Source organism: Rhinolophus sinicus, chromosome 5 (assembly GCF_057876585.1).
Source record: "Rhinolophus sinicus isolate RSI-liver-muscle chromosome 5, RSI-T2T, whole genome shotgun sequence".
NCBI classification, from domain to species: Eukaryota; Metazoa; Chordata; class Mammalia; order Chiroptera; family Rhinolophidae; genus Rhinolophus; species Rhinolophus sinicus.
The window spans coordinates 15,879,430-15,898,665 of record NC_142505.1 but is presented as its reverse complement, the minus strand read 5'-3'; the positions used below and the strand labels follow the sequence as shown (position 1 = coordinate 15,898,665).

The 19,236-nt window shown below is 34.5% G+C and overlaps 1 protein-coding gene across 1 annotated transcript in view; it reads left to right on the top strand.

The window, feature by feature from the left end:
- Positions 1–1,788: 1,788 nt before the first annotated feature.
- Positions 1,789–19,236, top strand: part of ARPP21 (cAMP regulated phosphoprotein 21) — a 424,506-nt gene continuing 407,058 nt past the window's right edge. The window contains exon 1 of the mRNA XM_074312647.2: positions 1,789–1,811. The gene's annotated coding sequence lies outside the window, so the exon portion shown is untranslated. The remainder of the gene's footprint in view (positions 1,812–19,236) is intronic.

The following is a 19,236-nucleotide window of genomic DNA, read 5'->3' as shown; positions in this document are numbered from 1 at the left end:
GTCATTCAGTTTTCAGTTCAGGTTCCAGTCTTCTAACTCATCTAGCTTTAATATATAGCTTGAGGGAGAAGAGAAAGTGTATTTGATGCAGGACTCCTGCTCTGTAGGTCTTTGTTTTGTTAAGAAATACAAAACCCTAACAGATTATACTCTGTCTTTTAGAAGGTTTTAAATCTCTAGCTTCCTAAGCAGCCACAGCATCCAGCAAATGCCCCCATGGGAAAAACTGACCATGGTTTGTGTTTCCTCAGATTTCTAATTTGTTGTGTTAACATCAATAACTGTTAAATCATTTGCCTACTTCTTCTGTTACCGCTAGCAGAGGTTCTCTGCCTGAGCTGGATCCTCAGCTTGAATCCAGACACAGAAAATTCCCCAAGAAAAAAAAAATTAAAGTTGTAGATTTCTAGCTTGAATCAGAGATGTTCTCTCCTCTTTGGAGTTTTAATTTCTAATGTTCATTGCTTCAATAACTTTATGAGTATAATGCCTTTTAATATGAAATATATTGGGGGTGCCAAAAATGTACACACATGACTTGTATTCATCTTTTGTTATTGGTATGTATTGAGTATTAAAATTTTAATACAATTTTTTTCCTTTTTTAAAATGTGTATAAATTTTTTTGGCATCCTATATGTAAATTTCTAGTTGTTGCAGTAAAAGTATTATCCTGCCATAAAATTCTACATATTATAATTCTTGCATTCTCCTGATGACTAATGATTGTGAGCATGTTTTCATAAATTTACTGGCCATTTGGATATCCTCTTTCACTTGTCTTATCCAGCTTTTTATTTTTTTTAATATCTCTTGCTGCTTTAGAATTTGTTTGTTTTGTTTGTTTTTTATACTGAATGAGTCCTTCAATATTTATATGTGTTGCAAATAACTTCTCCTGGTCTAAACCTTAACTGTTTACTCAATTTGATAAACAGAAGTTTATAATTGTAATTTATTTTATATATATTAGATAATTATGTTATATCATTATAATTCAAATTTGCAAATTGTTTTCTCTGTAGTTGGTGATATTTGAATCTAGTTTAATAAATATTTTCTTATTCCACAATATTAGTATATTCTTCGATGGTAAATTCCTTAGAAATTTAATATTTTATTTCTCACATATAGATAAAAAATTCACCATTGATGATTTTTACATGGTGTGACCTACTTATGTTATATTATTTTTCTACATACATATACAAATGATCCAACACAGTTTTGTAAAAAGATTATCTTTTCCTATTGTTCTACTTGCCAACTGTATCATAAATCAAACATTCATATGTGTATGAACCTGTTACAAACTTTATTCTGCCTCATGTGTTGCTTTCTTTATTGTTCACTTATTAACTATAACAGTATATCCAAAGAATTTTTTCTATATAGAGAAAATATTTGAATTTAACAGCAGTCTTCTTTCTTTGTTTCCAATCTACATGCCTGTATTCTACTTACTTCTTTGTATTAACACAGATTTCTAGTGCAACGGTGAACAGACCATTCAAAAGAATGTTTTTGTTAGTCATTTATAGCTACTCTATATAAGATTAAGGAAATACTTTTATTTTTGGTTAGCAGAGTTATTTTTTCATAAATTGCCGATACATTTCATGAAATACTCTTTTTTTGTATCTATAATGTGATCATACTATTTTGCATCTATGTATATGAAAGAAGTTGATCTATATTTCTCCTCTTTTTTAATATCCTTGTCAGGTTTTGATTACTGGGGTTCTGCTGTCCTCATCGTCACCTAAGAAGACTTCATATACCTACCTGTTTGGTAGAAGTTACCACTTAAGGTATGTAAGCATGCATATTTCTATGTTGGAATGACTCAATTGTAGAATCAAATAGTTGTAAAATAAGTTGATATTTTATTTATTCTTATATTAATTCCTGGAATTTAGTTTTTTGGTCAATTTTCAAATGCCTTGCCATGCTTCATAATATTTTTGCATCTTTTAATGTTGGTAGAATTGATATTCATGCTTCTATTTTTATTCCTGGTATTAGTCACTTAAAAAAAAAAATCTGTCTTGTCAAGGTTTATGGCTTTTAGTAATCTTTTGGAACGTAATCAGTTGGTTTTGATGGTCTTTTCTAGTGTTGTTCTATATTTTATTAATACTGAATTCTATATTATTTTCTTCTTTCTGTTTAAGTTTAATTTGCTACTCTATTTCTAACTTCCATGGGTGATTGATGCTTTAAAACTTTCTCCTTTTATAATATAATATATGCATTTAAGGCCATGTATTTCCTTCTAAGTACATCATTAACTTTTTTCCAAATTTTTCCTCTATAGTACTTTTCTTTTACTGAATTCAATGTTTAAAATATTGTCTGATATTATTATTAGTTAATCTTTCATCCATTTTTCATTTAGAAGTATATGGCTTAGTTTCCAATTATTTCTGATTTTTAAGTCATTCTATTTGTGATCAATTTTTAAGTTAGTTACATTTCCATAAGGCACTAACTAGTGTGTGCTATCCTTAGGAGAACTTAAGAAGTTGTCACTCTAATGGTTTTCTGTGTTCTGAAGCTCTTATGAAGAACTCTGGTTGAATAAGGCTGAAAGAAGCCATAATTCAAGAGTCTATTAAATTTGTACAAATTTCTTCGTACTGCATGTCTGGGTATTGAGCAGTTGTTATGTTTAGTGACTCTCCTTCAAATGTTGAACTTCTTGCGGAATTTTCTTGATGGCAGACAGAACATAGTGTGCTGACATCTGAAGTATAAAATAGCTATCCACCACTTCATTAAATGATATTGACTATAAATTGAGTGACTTTCCCAAGAATGTAAATGTTTCTTTTAACAAATGTTTCTCTTTTACTGAATCTCCTCTGCTAAAATTTTTAGAGCCTTGGAATTTGTGTACTGCCTTCAGTAAATTTTGTCAACAAGATAGAAACTTTATAAGTTACCTCTCAAATGTCACAATTATCACTTGTTATTTTTCAATTTAATTTCAGTATAAATTAACTTATTTCTGTGCAAGTAGCATTAAAGCTAATAACCCTAAAAAGGATTAAGATTAGAAAGTAATACTGCCAGTGACAAAGCTCATTAATGGCCTTTATCACTACAAGCTGATGAACTACATCTAGGATAATTGGCCTAATTATCATACATTTGTTTCTTTAGACAGGTATTCTTCACTTCACTCTCTATTGATTACTTATGGGTTCCCCCTTTGTCCAATTAAATTTCTCTTTCCACTCTATCCCTTTCTAAAATTGACAGTGTATAGCTCAGATGTCCGTATATATCTGTGCTTTGTATAGTGAAGAGCTACATAAAGGAGAAAAGAAAGAGAGAGGCAAAAAGAGATAGCTTTATCCTAGAGTGCAGGTCATAAAACAAGATGTACAATGAATAATAATTCTTTTGGGTTTCCACCTATTTCTTTTAAGTGGAGATGCTAAAGTTTATTTAAAACCTAATTATACCATAGACCCATGATGTGTTCTACTTGATTCATTCCCATACAGTACTTTCAATTATTTATTTTTTTCATGACACATAACAGAACACCCAAATAAAAGTGACTTAATAATAACAAAAAATGTTATTTTATGTAAGAGATAGTCTGGAATTAAAGAATTTCGTATTTGGAAAAGTAGCTAATGAGTATCTCTAAGGAGTCCTTTGCTTGGCTTCTACTCTACCATCCTCAGGATCTCAGTTTTTATTTCTTGTATCTGTAGGCCCTTGCTGTTTTAAGATGATTTCCATAGCTCTACGTATCAGCACCACATCCAAAGGCTAGAAACAGGACAGATACTAAGACAGTGAAAGCAAATCATCACATGATTCTCTCTTCTATTATCAGAAAATAAAAATAGTCCCAGAAGACCTTCCCTTACTTTTCATTGGCCAAAAATTGATAACATATCTCTGTCTATATTAGAGGGAGATTGGAGAAATTCTTGGATTTTCCACCGTGTTTACTAAGACAGATAAGGAATGTAAAGGCGTTCGGTAATGACTTTTGAGTATACAACTAAAAGTGCATAAGAGGCAGAATTCCCCTTTTCTGGTAAGTGGAAGTCTCCAAGGAACATTGTGTGTCCATATTCATCCTGAGCGTATTGTATAAATTTCATGGAGGAACAAATCTGAATTCAAGTACTTAGAGATAAATCAGTGTTTCCAGCTGAGTTCTAATTAAACGTTAGAATCTACTATAATGTGAATGCTCATGTAATTCATTGTCCAGAATAGATATGTTTGAAAGTGAAATGTGGACAAGTAATAATTTCTCTTGGACAAGTGAAGCTTAGTAATATCCCAAGCAGACTGGTACATACGATCACTTTATTTTTAGTAACTGCATTTACAAAGCAGAGCCACAACATCACTGATTCCTGACTGTTGGTTTTATCACCAAGCAAGGTAAAAAGAACATATTAATAACAGATAAGACCCTTAGTGAAACAGAGAAGCAGCTATTACCAACTGGTGCCCCAAACCATAAATGATTCATGTATAAAACTGGCCTGTAATCTCCCTCACCTATTCATTGCCATTTCTTTTTTTTTTTTTAATTTATTTTTAAAATTTATTGGGGTGACAATTGTTAGTAAAATTACATAGATTTCAGGTGTACAATTCTGTATTACATCATCTATAAATCCCATTGTGTGTTCACCACCCAGAGTCAGTTCTCCTTCCATCACCATATATTTGATACCCCTTACCCTCATCTCCCACCCCCCACCATTGCCATTGCCATTTCAACATCAAAAAATAGGTGAATCAGAGGACAGGTTTATAGAACTGACAGTCATAGATACTCCTCAGGCGGCCCTTGACAAAAGTTCTCACTCTAATTGCAAGGGTTATTCATGCTCTAACCAATAAATAATGGGACAAATAGTCAAAAGTAAAAATACCATTAAGTGGTAAAAAAAGTGATTACCTGCCTCCCAGACCTATCGACTGATTGGTCAATCAATCTATCTCTCTATCTATCTCCATGCAATTATAAATAATAATAATAAAAAAAATTAAAAAGTTACTGTCATATGTTAGGGTTTTCACCCATATTTTATTACAAGTTTGTTACGGGCACGTTGTACTTACAGAGAATGTAAGTGCACATCAACTTGATTAAAGGGTGCATTAAAAAATTATTTCATTAAATAGGTTGTATTAGACAGGAACTTTCATTTAGCTGCAGGTAACACTCTCCCCAACCCCGCACACACATAAAACCAGTGATTTAATAAGGCAAGGCTTTATTTTTTTCTCTTGGAAATAGATCTTTGAAGGTAGGAAGTTGCAGTCTATGATTCTGTAACTCAAATGCTTCTTAGAACAAATTGATTCTCTTAGCTGTTATTTCTGTTTTTATTAAATTGATTGGGGTGACATTGGTTAATAAAATTGTATAGGTTTCAAGTGTACAATTCTATAATATATCATCTATATATCACATTGTGTGTTCATTGCCCAAAGTCAAATCTCCTTCCATCACCATATATTTCATCCCCTTTACCCTCTTCTACCTCCTTCCCTCCCCCCTTACCCTTTGGGAACCACTAAACTGTTGTCTATATCTATGAGTTTTTGCTTGTTTGTTTGTAATATTCATTTGTTGCTTTCAGTTTTTTATCCTCCATATGAGTGAAATCATGATTCTTAACTTTTTCTGTCTGATTTGTTTCGCTTAGTATGATAATCTCAAGATCCATTCATGTTGTCCAAATGGCAGTATTTCATCTTTTCTTATGGCTGATTCATATTCTATTGTATATATGTAACACACCACCTTAATCCAATTGTCTATCAAAGGACATTTTGATTATTTCAATGTCTTGGCCACCGTGAATGCTGCTGCAACGAACATAGGGGTGCATATACCTTCATGAATAAATGTTTTCAGACTTTTTGGGTAGATACCCAGAAGAGAGATTGCTGTATCATATGGTAATTCTATCTTAATTTTTGGGGGGCAACTCCATACTGTTTCTCATAGTGACTGCACCAATTTACATTCCCACCAGCAGTGTAGGCAGGTTCCTTTCTCTCCACAGCCTCTCTAACACTTGTTATTACTTGTCTTATTAATAATGGCCATTCTTAACAGGTATGAGGTGGTATCACATTGTGGTTTTTATTTGTATTTCCCTTATATCTAGTGAAGTTGAGCATCTTTTTGTATTTCTGTTAGCCATTTGTATGTATTCTTGGGAGAAGTGTTTGTTCAGGTTCTCTGCCCATTTTTTAATTTGATTGTTTTATCTGTTATTTTTTAAATAAGCAAATGTTAGATGCAATTCCAGCCACCAGACACATGTTCCTGGCAAGAGAAAGAAACAAAGGAGGCAACCAAAAGAGATAGAGTCTGCTCCCCTTTTGCTCTCTTTAAAGAGAATTTCCAGAATCTAAAAACCATCACTTAAATCTTGTGGCCCAAAACATGCTATGTCAATATATTCATATATCAAATCATTATGTTGTATACCTTAAACTAATACAATATTCTATGTCAATTATATTTCAGTAAAACTTCAAAAACTGTGTTATGTTGCTATCATTTGGAAACAAATTAAGCTGGACACATTACTGCATTCAGGAAAACTATTTTTTAATAAGGAAGGAATGATGTTAATTGATAACTAGAATTCCCTTCCATTATGGTATGTCATAATGTGCCTAATTGTTTATTGATGGAAATGTAGCCACATTTTCCCTCTATTTTCATTAGTATTTCATTAGTATTTCACATCTGTCTTGAAAATGATGGTGAAAGTGATACAGAATTATAAAACTTCTCTCTCCCCAATTTGACAAAAATAAACAAAATAAATAAAAGTGTAAGTTATATTTGATGAGGTTCTCCTTACTCCCCTCACCAAAAGCAGTTGTCTGAGGCAAAAGAATTGAAGAAAATCTTCAAAGCTTTCAAAGATAGTCTCAAGTTAGTTGGAACGAAGGAGAAGAGGGCAGTCTAAGGGGGAAAAGGAAAGAGCTGTTTTCTTATAGAAACCTCTGTTCTTCCACACGCTTCTCTCTCTCTTTATAATAAGTGGCCCTACTCCTTTAAACTGGGTAAATTGATATTTATCATTTGACTATACTTAAAAACCTCATTTCCCTAAAAAAAAAAAAAAAAAAATTTCTCCATCCATTTCTTATGTCATTCTCAGAGATTATGTACCTGTCTTTCAGAATACCTAACACAGCAGTTGTGTTGGTATTACTTGTGTGATGATTTGAGCATTGTCTATTTACGATAGAGAACTGTAAGATCTCTATATTGAAAGTTGAATAATTAATTTGGCAAGTATTTATTGAATACTTAAAATTAGGCCAGGAACTACCTGTTGTTCAGGATGCAATGGTAAACAAGATCAATCAATCAGGAGTAGAATATACTGGGGTAGATGAAATACATGTGATAAGGCCAGGGAAGACATTTTTGAAGGCGGTGTCATTAGCAGGGTGTTCTGTGGACAGAGACCTGTGCAGAGGTACCACAGCTTGCACAGTGCTCGTTCGAGGGCGGAAGTAAAAACAAAGTAGATTCACACATATGAATCAAACCAAAGCTGACAGGGATGAAAATGTCTGCCAATAATTTATCAAAAACAACCACCCTGTAAGAAAAGATAGGTAATTTCAAACTGTCTACAGCATATCATGCATAATTTTAAGCATACAATAAAAATATTAAATATGATAGTGGTAGGAAACTTGGCCAATTATTAATTTTTCAAAAGTCAATAGAATAGACTCCAGTATCATACAGAAGTTGGAAATAGCTTCAACAGCTTTAAAAACAGCTAATAAATGTATGGTTAGCATGTTAAAGAAAGTTGTAATGAGTGATCAGAAGGAATAAATTAGAAAAGACATTTTAAGAAGGTGAAATGGAAATTCTAGAAATGAAAGTACAATAATTAAAATGTAAAATTCACTTAATTTATTTAACAGAAAATTATGGAAGGCAGAAGAAAATCAAGAATTAGGAGACAACCTAAAGAACACACACACACATAAAACATTACTGAAAATGGACAGGACATTGGTGATCAGTGTACAATATGAAGTGATCTATATAAAGGTAACCAGAGTTCCAGAAAGAGAAGAAAGTTAAATACACGTGCACACACACACACACACACACACACACACAGTGTTGGAGAATTTTGCAGTCTGGGTGAAAAATATAAACTACACAGGAATTGAAACTATATCTAGGCATAAATATGCAAAAAGTCAAACTCAAAGAAAAAAAAAATCAAAAGCAAACCAAGAAAGACTACATAGAAGTAATAATGGTATGATTAAGTTTGACTTCTCATCAGAAACAATAGAGGCAAGGACACAACAGAGTACCAGTTAAAACTCCAAAAAAAAAAAAAAAAAGGCAACCCAGAATTCTATATGGAGTGAAAATATCCTGTAAATAAGATTAAATAAAAGCATTTTCAAGTAAAGAAATGCTTAGAGAATGTATTGGCATCTGACCTAAACTACAGTAAATGCTAAAGCAAGTTTTGCTGACAAAGGCAATTCACTGTATAGAAACTTGGATCTATAAAAAGGAATGAGAAAGAACATGACAAATATGTAACTAAATATAAAATATATAGTGTTATGTTTTTATCTCTTTATGTGACAACTGAGAATTTCAAGCTGAAATTAATAACTATTTTGTTATGTATAACATACATAAATGAAAAGCTCATGGTAATAATACAAAGAACAGGGATAGGAGGATAGCATTACATCACTGAAAATTTCTTACACTTTACAAAGAATTGTACAATAGGAATTCTAAGTAAACTGAAATAAGTGAAGATACATATTGTAGTCTGTAGGTAAGACACTTAAAACACATATACACACAATGTAATAAACAAAAAAAGTAGTAGATGTATTAAAATAAAATGTTAAAAAAAATTAAGCCAAATGAAGGCATAAAATAATGGAAAAAAAAGAAACAAGAGATAGAATGGACAAGTGAAAAAATATTCTAGATGATATATTAAATTACAAAAACATCGACATCACCTCAAATGTAAATAGGCTCGGTACTGCAGTTAAATGCAGAGATTGTTAGACTGGTTAAAAGATAAAACCCAATATGATTTGTATAGAACCCACACCTTAATGACTCACGTGGAAGGAAAATAAAAATATGGAAAAGGATATATATTTTTTAAAAACATGAAAACCAATTTGACATTCTTAATATTAATGAAGTTAAAATTCTAGACAAAGCCAATTTATCAAGAAGATGTATTTACCCAAATATGTACATGCTTAACAACTTTCCAAATATGTGGAACATAGAAGTGACAGAATTAAAAGGAAATGGGCAAATGCACAATAGCTAATTCAATCATAGATAGAATCAATAAAATGCTATTAGTACAATATCTGTTTTCCCTCGGACTAAGATGCTCATCCCTCGTATTTTGCAAAGCTGACTAAAATATTCTTTTCTGTCGTAAGTTGGGTCTTGTCATGCAATCTAATTCTAAACAGCTTCCCTTAATCACCCCCCTAAAGGAACCATGACTGACTAGCATTTTTCCATGTGTTACATTCTACATAGTCTATGATAATATCAGACATCTTCTTTGTTTATTTGGTTATTTGCTAATTTCTCCCCTCCCCAGTGTAAATTCCAGGATTTCATTATCTTCTGTCTTGCTGCTCACTGTTGTATCCCCATGCCTAGAGTAGCGTCTGACAAAGGGGGTTGGAGGGGCTGCACTATAAATGTCTAGAATGAATAGATGCCTGAAGAAAGGGTGGTAAGTTTATGATCTCTTTTTTTTTTTTTTAAACTGAAGGTAAGATTTGTTGAAGTATAATAAAGAGACAATGTAAGTATAATAAATATTTAATGAAAAGCTACATAACATAATAAAAAAGAAAATATGTGTGTAAAAGAATGCAGAGTACCAATAACATGGGCAGAAGAAAATAGCACGTTAAATAAATTTAAATGTGCTTATTTCTTTTCATAGTAGGAGATTATTCTATTAATAATTGTTAAACTAAGAAATAGGGATTTCAGTCTATCATTAAAAATGTAAAAAAAAACTAGTAATAAACTAAAATTAGACTCTATAAATTGCAAATGGCTAAAAGAGGAAACAAAAGGAAAGAAAGTGTAAACAATAGACAAACATGACAAAAGAGACACAAAGGAAATCAAGTTAACTCTGTTTTATGTTTTTGTTTTTCACAATTTTTCAGTAAGCTGAAAAATTGGTAAAGTACATGGGAAAAATGTTCTTATGAGAAGTTATTCTTGTTTTGTGAAAGTGATCCATGTAAGAGAACGTCATGCATTATTATTGAAAATAAGTATTGGCAAAGACACATATGGCAAATGCAAACAAATATTAGGCAGAGGTCCTGACATTAAAATGTTATGAGAGTAATTAAAGTCCAGATACATTGTATGAGACAAATGTCGTATGTCTAAAACGTGGTGTGATATAACTAAGAAAGAAAGAATGGAAATTTGGAAAATAGTAAATTCAATTTGTTTGAAATGCAAAAAGAAAGAAAAAAGGAGGAAGGAATTAGTAAATATAAATAACCAATTTTGATTTATTTATAAACAAGATATTATAGCATAAATAATTTAAAGTACAGTTAACTCTGAGGAAAACAAAGCAATAATACCTGTCACTAAGTAAATCAAAAGAAGGATAAAACAATTTACAGAATGAAAACTGAGAATGCAGAAATAATCACATGCAGAGTAAGACTATGGAAAGAGATAACAGGAAGAATTCTTCACAGTCATGCATTCAATTTGAAAGTCTGTATAAAATAGATGATTTCTCAGGAAACATGTATGACAAAAAAAAATAAATGACTCCAGATAGAAAAGAAAATATAACCAAATCAATAATTACAAAATATATTAGATAAGTTAAAAAATAGTGCCAGGCAAAGGTGTTTTCACAGTTAAGTTACTTAAAATCTCCAAAGAACAGGTATTTTAAGGACTATTTAAACAGGACACAGAGAAAGAAAGCTTTAAAACATGTCTCTAGAAGGGTAACAAAGAACAAATAACAAAATAATGAATGGAAAACTGTATACCTGCACTACCCAGTAGGGTAGCCTCTAGCCATAGGTGGTTATTTAAATTTAAATTTCATTTAAGATTCAGTTTCTCAGTTGCACTAGTCCATGTCACATTTCAATTTCTTAATAGCCACACTTGTCTAGTGGTGACCGTGTTGGACAATGCAGAAATAGAACATTTCAGACTTCACAAGTAGTTCTGGAATAAAGAGCCCCAGTGAATTTCTCCATCCTGAACACATCAATGAGAAGAGGGGAGGGGGGGAAAAAAAACAAAAAACAACAACAACAGAAAAAAAACAACTGAGACAGGCTAATTGGCTAAACCTGGTCCAGCTACCCACCTCTGAGGACAGAGAAGAGGGATACAGAGAGATACTGTGATTTATGGTTCCTGTAGAATCTCAAGAGAAGATAAACAACCCATGTCACCACACACTTTCAAATACATTATACTTCCTTAGCGCAATAGCTTTCTGAGATGGATAGATAGAGTGGAAACGAGACTCTCAGTGAGCTTGCTCAAGTTCATTCTGCTGATAAATGCCAGTGCTACTAGCTAGGTTTAAATCTAGCCCTTCTGAGTCCAGGCCCACTGTAGTCTTCATAATATATCAACCAATTCTTGCTCAAAGCAGGTCGTGTGGCACCCTCTGAGTGCTTAGACCTATTGGTATAGCACTGTGTACATGTAACTGAAAGATAATTTGTAATCCACAAGAGCCTGCCAACTGTGCTATCAAACATCCAGGATGCAGATTTTCAGTAATTAATATTGGCACTTGTTATTTGCCAGGCTTGATAAATAAAACATTTAATATACAGCATACAAACAGAAAGAGGCAGAGGAGGGGAAATAGTTTGTAAAATAATAATATATAGTAGATTAGAGAACATAACTAAACCAATTTTATACGAAGACAAATAGATTGTTTGGAAAATACTCTTTTTGAAAGTATCTAGCTTACACATAGTAAGTACTCAAAAGATGTTTGTAACAGTGTACTGCTGGCAAACTTGAGAGAGCTGAAATGGTATCTACCACATTCTGTAAAAAAGCAATGGCCTGTTTTTCTTGGAAATCAGATAATCTAAGAAACAAATCAAGGGACACCTGACATACTATAAGTGTCATATGTATCAATCTAGTGGCCTCCTTCTTGGTTTTATTACGTGGGGGTCAGTGTCAGTGGAATATTTAGGCTGACCTCAAAATGACCGCAAACTAATCTGTAAATTAAAATATCCCCATTGCAGTTTACTGCTGTTCATCTCAATGAGCAGTGCCCATGCCCAGAGCACATGAAATGGCAGATCTGATGCTAGTGGAGTGGGGAGATGACCCACAGGGTACCAAGCTATTTAATGCATTTGTTCCCATTCTCAATGGTGGTGTTGACATTGCTTCAGAGCCCATTTCTGTAGGGGGGCCCAGCAGGGGTTTCTGTTTAGGCATCTGTGGAAGGCCCAGGAGCATTGTCAACTCTGAAATTAACTGGAAAATTGGAGTGAGGAAAGGGAACGAGGTACATTAAAGTGTTATCACCCTAAGAAGTCCATCACTCTGAAAAATGGGAAATTGCTTGTTCTAGGGCATGGTTCAGGAAAATATTAAATTGACAGTGTTTTGCCGACTAGGTTGGAGAAGGGAATGTCATAGATAAGGACGCCAGTGAGAAGTCTAACAGTTTCAAAATGCATGCCACAGTGGGAGTGGGAGGAAAAACAAAAGGACCAGGGAAGAGATATTAGCAGTTGGATAAATTGATTTATTCATCCTGCCAAAATTGAATGTTTCCTATAGCAAGTGTCGGTTTTCTGTGAGACAGTGTGATGAAGATAGAAAATAATAATAAACAAAACATGGTACCTTTGTTTCAAGAAGCGACAGACTAGAGTGGATAAAAGTGTGTCAACAAATAATAAATCCTAGTAACTTCTATTTGGTGAAATTGGTGATGGGTAAGAAGAAACCAATTATGATAATGCGGTTTTTAGGCCACATGATGAGAACTGACCAGGCAAAGAAGCAGGATTCCTGTAACAAGAGATACGGGATTTGCATTTGTGTGCAAGTTGTTGGTGCCAGAACAGTGGTGAGTGTTAAGAGTGTGATAAGAGGAAGAGACATAAATAGAATGAACCTAAAAGGCAAATCAACACAAAAAAGCCAAGAAGTTGTTTTTTTGAACGCATTTTAACACAGAATATTGTATGTGACGTACCAGGAAAAGGCACATGTTTGTACTAGTATCTAGTTGGTGAAGAGGAAATATTTATGGCACAATTAACATAAGCAGGTCTAATGGTATGGATTGTGACCTAAGAGAAATTGTGTATTAACTTTACTAATCTATTTAGAAATCATGAAATAAAGGGAGTCAACTATGCAATTTTTGTGAATAAGGAAAGTTAAATATTCCTTAGAAAAAATGGGGAGAGGTGGTGAATCTGGGCTGTCGTACTTGCATGGTGTGATCACAAAGGACACATTTTTCTCCTCGCTGGCATCCTTTTCTGTCGGTCTGAAAACAAGTGGGAATCAGTGCACTCACCATGATCCTATGGAACAGCATGAACTTTAAAAAATGTTTAAAATTAAGAAAGCAATGCAATTACTTAGCAGTGTTCTTTAATTGAAAATAGTTTTGTGTGCCAGGCAATATGGTTAGGCAATGGGCATTAAAAGATAAGTAGAACACAGTCCAACTCCTCAAAAGTCCAATTGAGAATAAAAACACATTGACAATTAATGGAAAAGCAAAATGCTTTGTTAAATATATTTGTCTGTTTACAAAACACTTTTTCTTACCTTATTCTATGTGATCCTTATACTAATGCTGTGAGAGAGCAATTTAGTAATATTAGATTTATCATCCCCATCTTGTGATACAAGTGAGGAAACTGAGTCATAAAAAGGTTTATTGACTGGACCATGGTTAGAATTTTGCAGGACAAGAATCCAGATTTTCTAACTGTAAATGATTGATTTCTGCATTCAACTAATAATAGTCTTCCAAAAAGAAATGGATTTCTCACCTATTATTGTAGTGGTAAAGATACAAAACAAGGCACTATGTCTATAGAAAACCAAAAAATCAATCATACCACTCAACGATTCAGTAAATTATCTGGAAATGTTGTCCCCATGATATTATTTATCTGCATTGTTCACGTCGTTTACTGAGTTGACCAAACATTTTGATATGACCTCAGCATTGACTTATGACCTAACACATTGGAAAAGTATTTCACCCAATGACTTAAAATGTCACTTACATAATCTGCCCAGATTGCCTTGCTGCCACTAACACATTTTCCTGAAATGAAAACTGTCAGAGGAGGGCAACAAGGACAGCATAATTCATGCAGATGGCTAGTAAATGATAAAGATTAGGCTTTGTCCAATCTTATTTCCATTTTAATGATGGCAGAGAAAAGAGAAGGTACTGAGAAGGTGAAAGAGATAGCCAGGAATCTCTGCATTCCTTTCCCACTCTACAATTCCCTAGTTACCTTGGAGAGACACTGATATGTGTTATATTGGTCATTCCTTGTGTAACTCTGGGTAACACGTTTTACTGAAATCTGAAGATTAATGGGAGAGACTGCTACCAAATGTTGTCCTTAGAATTGATAACATCAATGTAAAGAGATAATGAAATATGTCCATTAAGTGCCTACTGCATGTTAGGCCCTCTCACCCATTTAAAACATTGTAATTGTAAAAGATACATTTTCAAGTATGGAATCGGCATCTCAGGGAAGTGACACCTGTTCATGACCAGCTATAATTAATGGTAGAGGAAATGCTCCCTTAGACCTGAGCAATTCCTATGACGCTAATGTGCAAAATGCTTCTGAAGGGTCTAGTTGAGAATGATGCTCATGAAAAAGTCACTAGGATGAAAGCTGACACTCAAGAAGCAGAAACTACCTGAAACAATGAAAAAAGAACAGCTAAGGATTATGAAATAATGAATGAGTTTGGGAGTCAGAAGGAGATGGTGATATGTCTGTATTCACGAACTCAAGCGTGTAAGGGATCACGCAAACATTGTAGTTCAACCACACATTTAATACTTCTCCATAAGGTCCACCAAACTGTCATCCAGCTGAGTAACTGCCTCTACTTCAGGCTTCTGTATTATTTGACACCATGTCTGTTACTTCTTGTGCCACACTTCACATTCTCTCAATTTCCCTTTCCTCCATCCATTGCTGCAATAGCCAATTTTATGGAGGGTAAATTGGCAATATTTTGTCTTAGCTGTCCAAGTGTATATATTTCATCCACAAACCTTCTCAAGGACCATATCCAGAGATCTGCAGGCATTCATGCGCACATATAGAAATGTGAGGGATTTAACACCTCTTTTGGCAAGTCTGACCAATGGGGCATGAGAGCTAGCAAATAAATGCTTCATTTCTGGAGCAGAAAATCCTGAGGCAACTTATATATGAATGTTGAGAGGAATCCAGCAGAATTGAGCTCCCACTGCCAGAGCAGTGACAAGTTCAACAATGCACGCTTGCACTTGCTTTCTCTCTTTCCTTCTTTCATACTTGCCTTTTCCCCATTCCTGTTCCCTTGAAGTACTTCCTAAAATAAACTACTGGCACATGCCTTTTTTGTCTGTCCTTTCAGAGAAGCTCAGACTAGGATTGGGCGTGCATGGGCCAGGGTGAGAAGAGACACTTGCTAGGCCTGACCTGGCATGCAGTGTGTCCTCAGGGCTTTCTGTTTTCTTTTCCTTGTGTCAGATTAATTTCTGTATACTTAGCACATGCGACAAATATTTGAATCCCATACAAAGGATCAGTGATGTATTCATGATGTATCCAATGGGGAGAGATACTTGTATGCATAAACCAGTGGCGTGAATGTGGCCAAGATTGATGTGCTTTGGGTTCAACTCTGAAGTTGAAGCAAAGAGCCCCAAGAAATGTCCTCCAAAACAAATTGCTGACAAAGTGGGAAATATGAAGAAGCAGAGGGTTCATCCATTCCCCGCTGTGACACTCCAGTAACAAAACACTAATGCACAAACAGTCAATCTGTGTTGTTGATCATAAGAATACTGATTTTTTTTATATATGGAATGTTTACATTTTAAGGCTTATTTTAAATAAGTGGACTCACAGACTGTGGTAATAAAATCCTTAGGGGTGCTGTCTTTGAATATATACGTTGACATAGGAATAAAGAGTAAAAACAGGAACATAAGAAAACTATGAGGTAACGTAGAATTCATGGGAGATTAACATGTATGCCTACTTATTTTTACCTGAGAAAGACAATTACTGGCCCTGGGTCTCCATGTATCTATGTCTGTGCTAGTCCTATTGAGACTCAAGTTAGTTTTATGAAAAGATCTCAGATCCTGGCACTTGAAAGTATGCCTACTAGGCGATAGCCACTTACACTTGGGTTGCACATCTACCAACTGGAAATCAATGCAAAAATAATGGGTAGATTCAAGAGTCTGGACTCAAAAGTACAGAATTCACTGGACTTTGAGTCAAAGTATTTGGTTTGAGTAGCTTAGTAGCTGTATGTCTTGGACAACGCACACACTCCCCAAGGCCATGTATTGCTATTAATAAAAGAGGGTGTTAATTCTTGTTCTACCTGTCTCAAAGGGTCAGTGATGGTATCAAGCAAATAAATTTGTGATAAGGGAATTTAATCGTACAATATCATACGTATTTGAAGTATGTTGTTTATGTGAGCCCCTCCAGATCAAGTACTATGCCCAAGGTTCCTATTTTCCAGGGCACCTGGGGCAGGCTACTGTAGAGAGAAGCTTTTTCAATTGAGTCCTCAGAAGATTAAGAAAATAACTCAAAGGCTGAAGGGATCTATCTACAGGGCAAGATTAAAGGAGGACATGCAGTTCATCATTCTGTTAGGCAATGGGTAATGGAGGGTCAGGAATGCAAAGACATATTTCAAAGGGGTAAACAGCAAAGATGGGGAAGAATTATTTCAGTTGAGACAAAAAGAAATAAGACCATTGAAAATGAAATGAAAAGTATTTGGATACCAGAAAATGATCAAAGTTCTCTTATTTGGAATCTTTCAAGTTAACACAACAAAGCCTAGATTTTTCCATCTTTACTTCATTTTATCATTTAGATGGTCTCCAAAGACAAACATACATTTCCTGATATCACTCTACCCTCCCACCTCATATTAGATAGACACTCATCCTACATCAGTGTCTTCTCTTTTAAATTCAAATGTTAATGGGAGAAAAATCATCACAAAATACATTGCTGTTGTTTTTTTCCAAGGTGCCAAATTATTTTCCACTTGCCTTTTTAAAATTTTTATTTATTTATTTTATTTATTTTTTTATTTTCCTACCCACCATGAACTTTTTTCATTCCATAGTGTCCTTGGGGAAGGCTTCTGTGAGTGTATGAGTGGAACTAATTGAACAGATAAAATTTAATAGAATTTAAACTTACTGAAGGGGAGATAAGTTTAGTTGCAGTAGTTATCTGGGGAGATGTGACAAGACCAAGTGAGATCCTGAAAACAAAACACTAGAACTGCTCCATAATGCTACAAAGACAGATGGGTGTTTTAATCTTACCAGAAAGAAAATAGAATTCAATATAATTTGTTATAATTTTTTTAATCCAAAATGGCACACCTGATTATTTTATTTTTCTGGCAAAGACATTTGATCAAAGGTGAAAAGAAAAAATAATAATTAAATTCTTCCCGTTATGAAAACAAGACTGTTTTCTTCAAATTCAATAAAGAATTGGCATTTCACTAGAACAAGGCAATAGTTTATTTGAACTTTTTCAAAGGATAAACCATAAGCAAATTTGTGACATTCGGCAAGTTTGTCTTCAACATCACTTAGAACAAATTCTGAGTTTGTCTTGAGCCCTGTACTTACTTTTCACATTTCTCGGAGTCACTTCCTTGGATTCCAATTTAAGCCTGATCTTACTGAATAGGGCCTGCTGATCATAAATGATGATGAGCTCTTGTTGTACAGCTTAGAGCTGTCCCATGCATACTTGGTTTTCCCAGTAATACTAGGAATTTTGATTCCTAACGTAGAGGTTCCTCCCCCAGCTCCCATAATACTGAAGTTCTCATGTTCTGTTTTTGTTTTTTTTATCCTGGCATCTTCATTGCCATCAAAAGTAGCCATTATGTGACTCGTTTCATCTGGGCACTGTCATCTGCTAATCCTGGAGGATGTAGGGATCTAGTCTGTAATTACAGTAACCAGTTTTGAATTCTTGCATTAACCACCCTTGTTGACTCTGTTTCCTCATTTATTTAATAAGACAAGATGATTTCAAACATTGTCACAAGAATTTAAAGCAGGGCTTCTCAACCTCAGCACTATTGACATTTTGGGCTGGATGATTCTTTGTTGTAAGGGAATGACCTGTGCGTAATAGGATATGTAGCAACACCCCTAACCTCTACACAGCAGATGGCAGCAGCAAACAGTACCCCTCCACAGACATTGGAAATGTCGCCCAACATTGCCAAATATTCTCTGGGTGGGGGGGCAAATATTCCACAGTTGAGAGCCACCATTCTAATGCATCATCAAAGAAAGCATTTCTTCCTACAAAATGCTAACATAGGTTTCATGCAATTATCTTGGAGTTCCTTAAGCATAAGCTGACCTCAAATATTAATTCCATATTTAGTAGAATTCCATTGTCCCCTTGTCATTCCTGCAATATAGGAGATACTGGCTCTTCTCTTTATTCCCTGTTTCAAAGCTGCTTCTGCATCACCAGACGTGGTCTGATGAAGGCTCGCCTGACAGTGTGTGCTCTGAGCCAGCCAATTGACCGGAGCTGGTATATTCAGCTATAGTCTCTTTTAATGGTTGCAAGCAGGCCTGTTTCAGAATCAGCCCTTGTGACACCTGGCTGTGCTCCTCTCCTCCCTGAAACCCTATCTGCACACCCACCTCACCCCACCCTACCCCACAACTGAAAGAGGTCAGCAGTTTCTACTTTGTGGTTTACCTCCCCTTCCCCAGTGACAACTGGTGACTGTTGAGCGGAGCCACATCCGTGATGAACTGCTTCTCCACCTGGACTGTGTCTGAGGGTGTCTGCTGCTGTGTTCTCTCAGTGTCCACATCTCTGCACTGT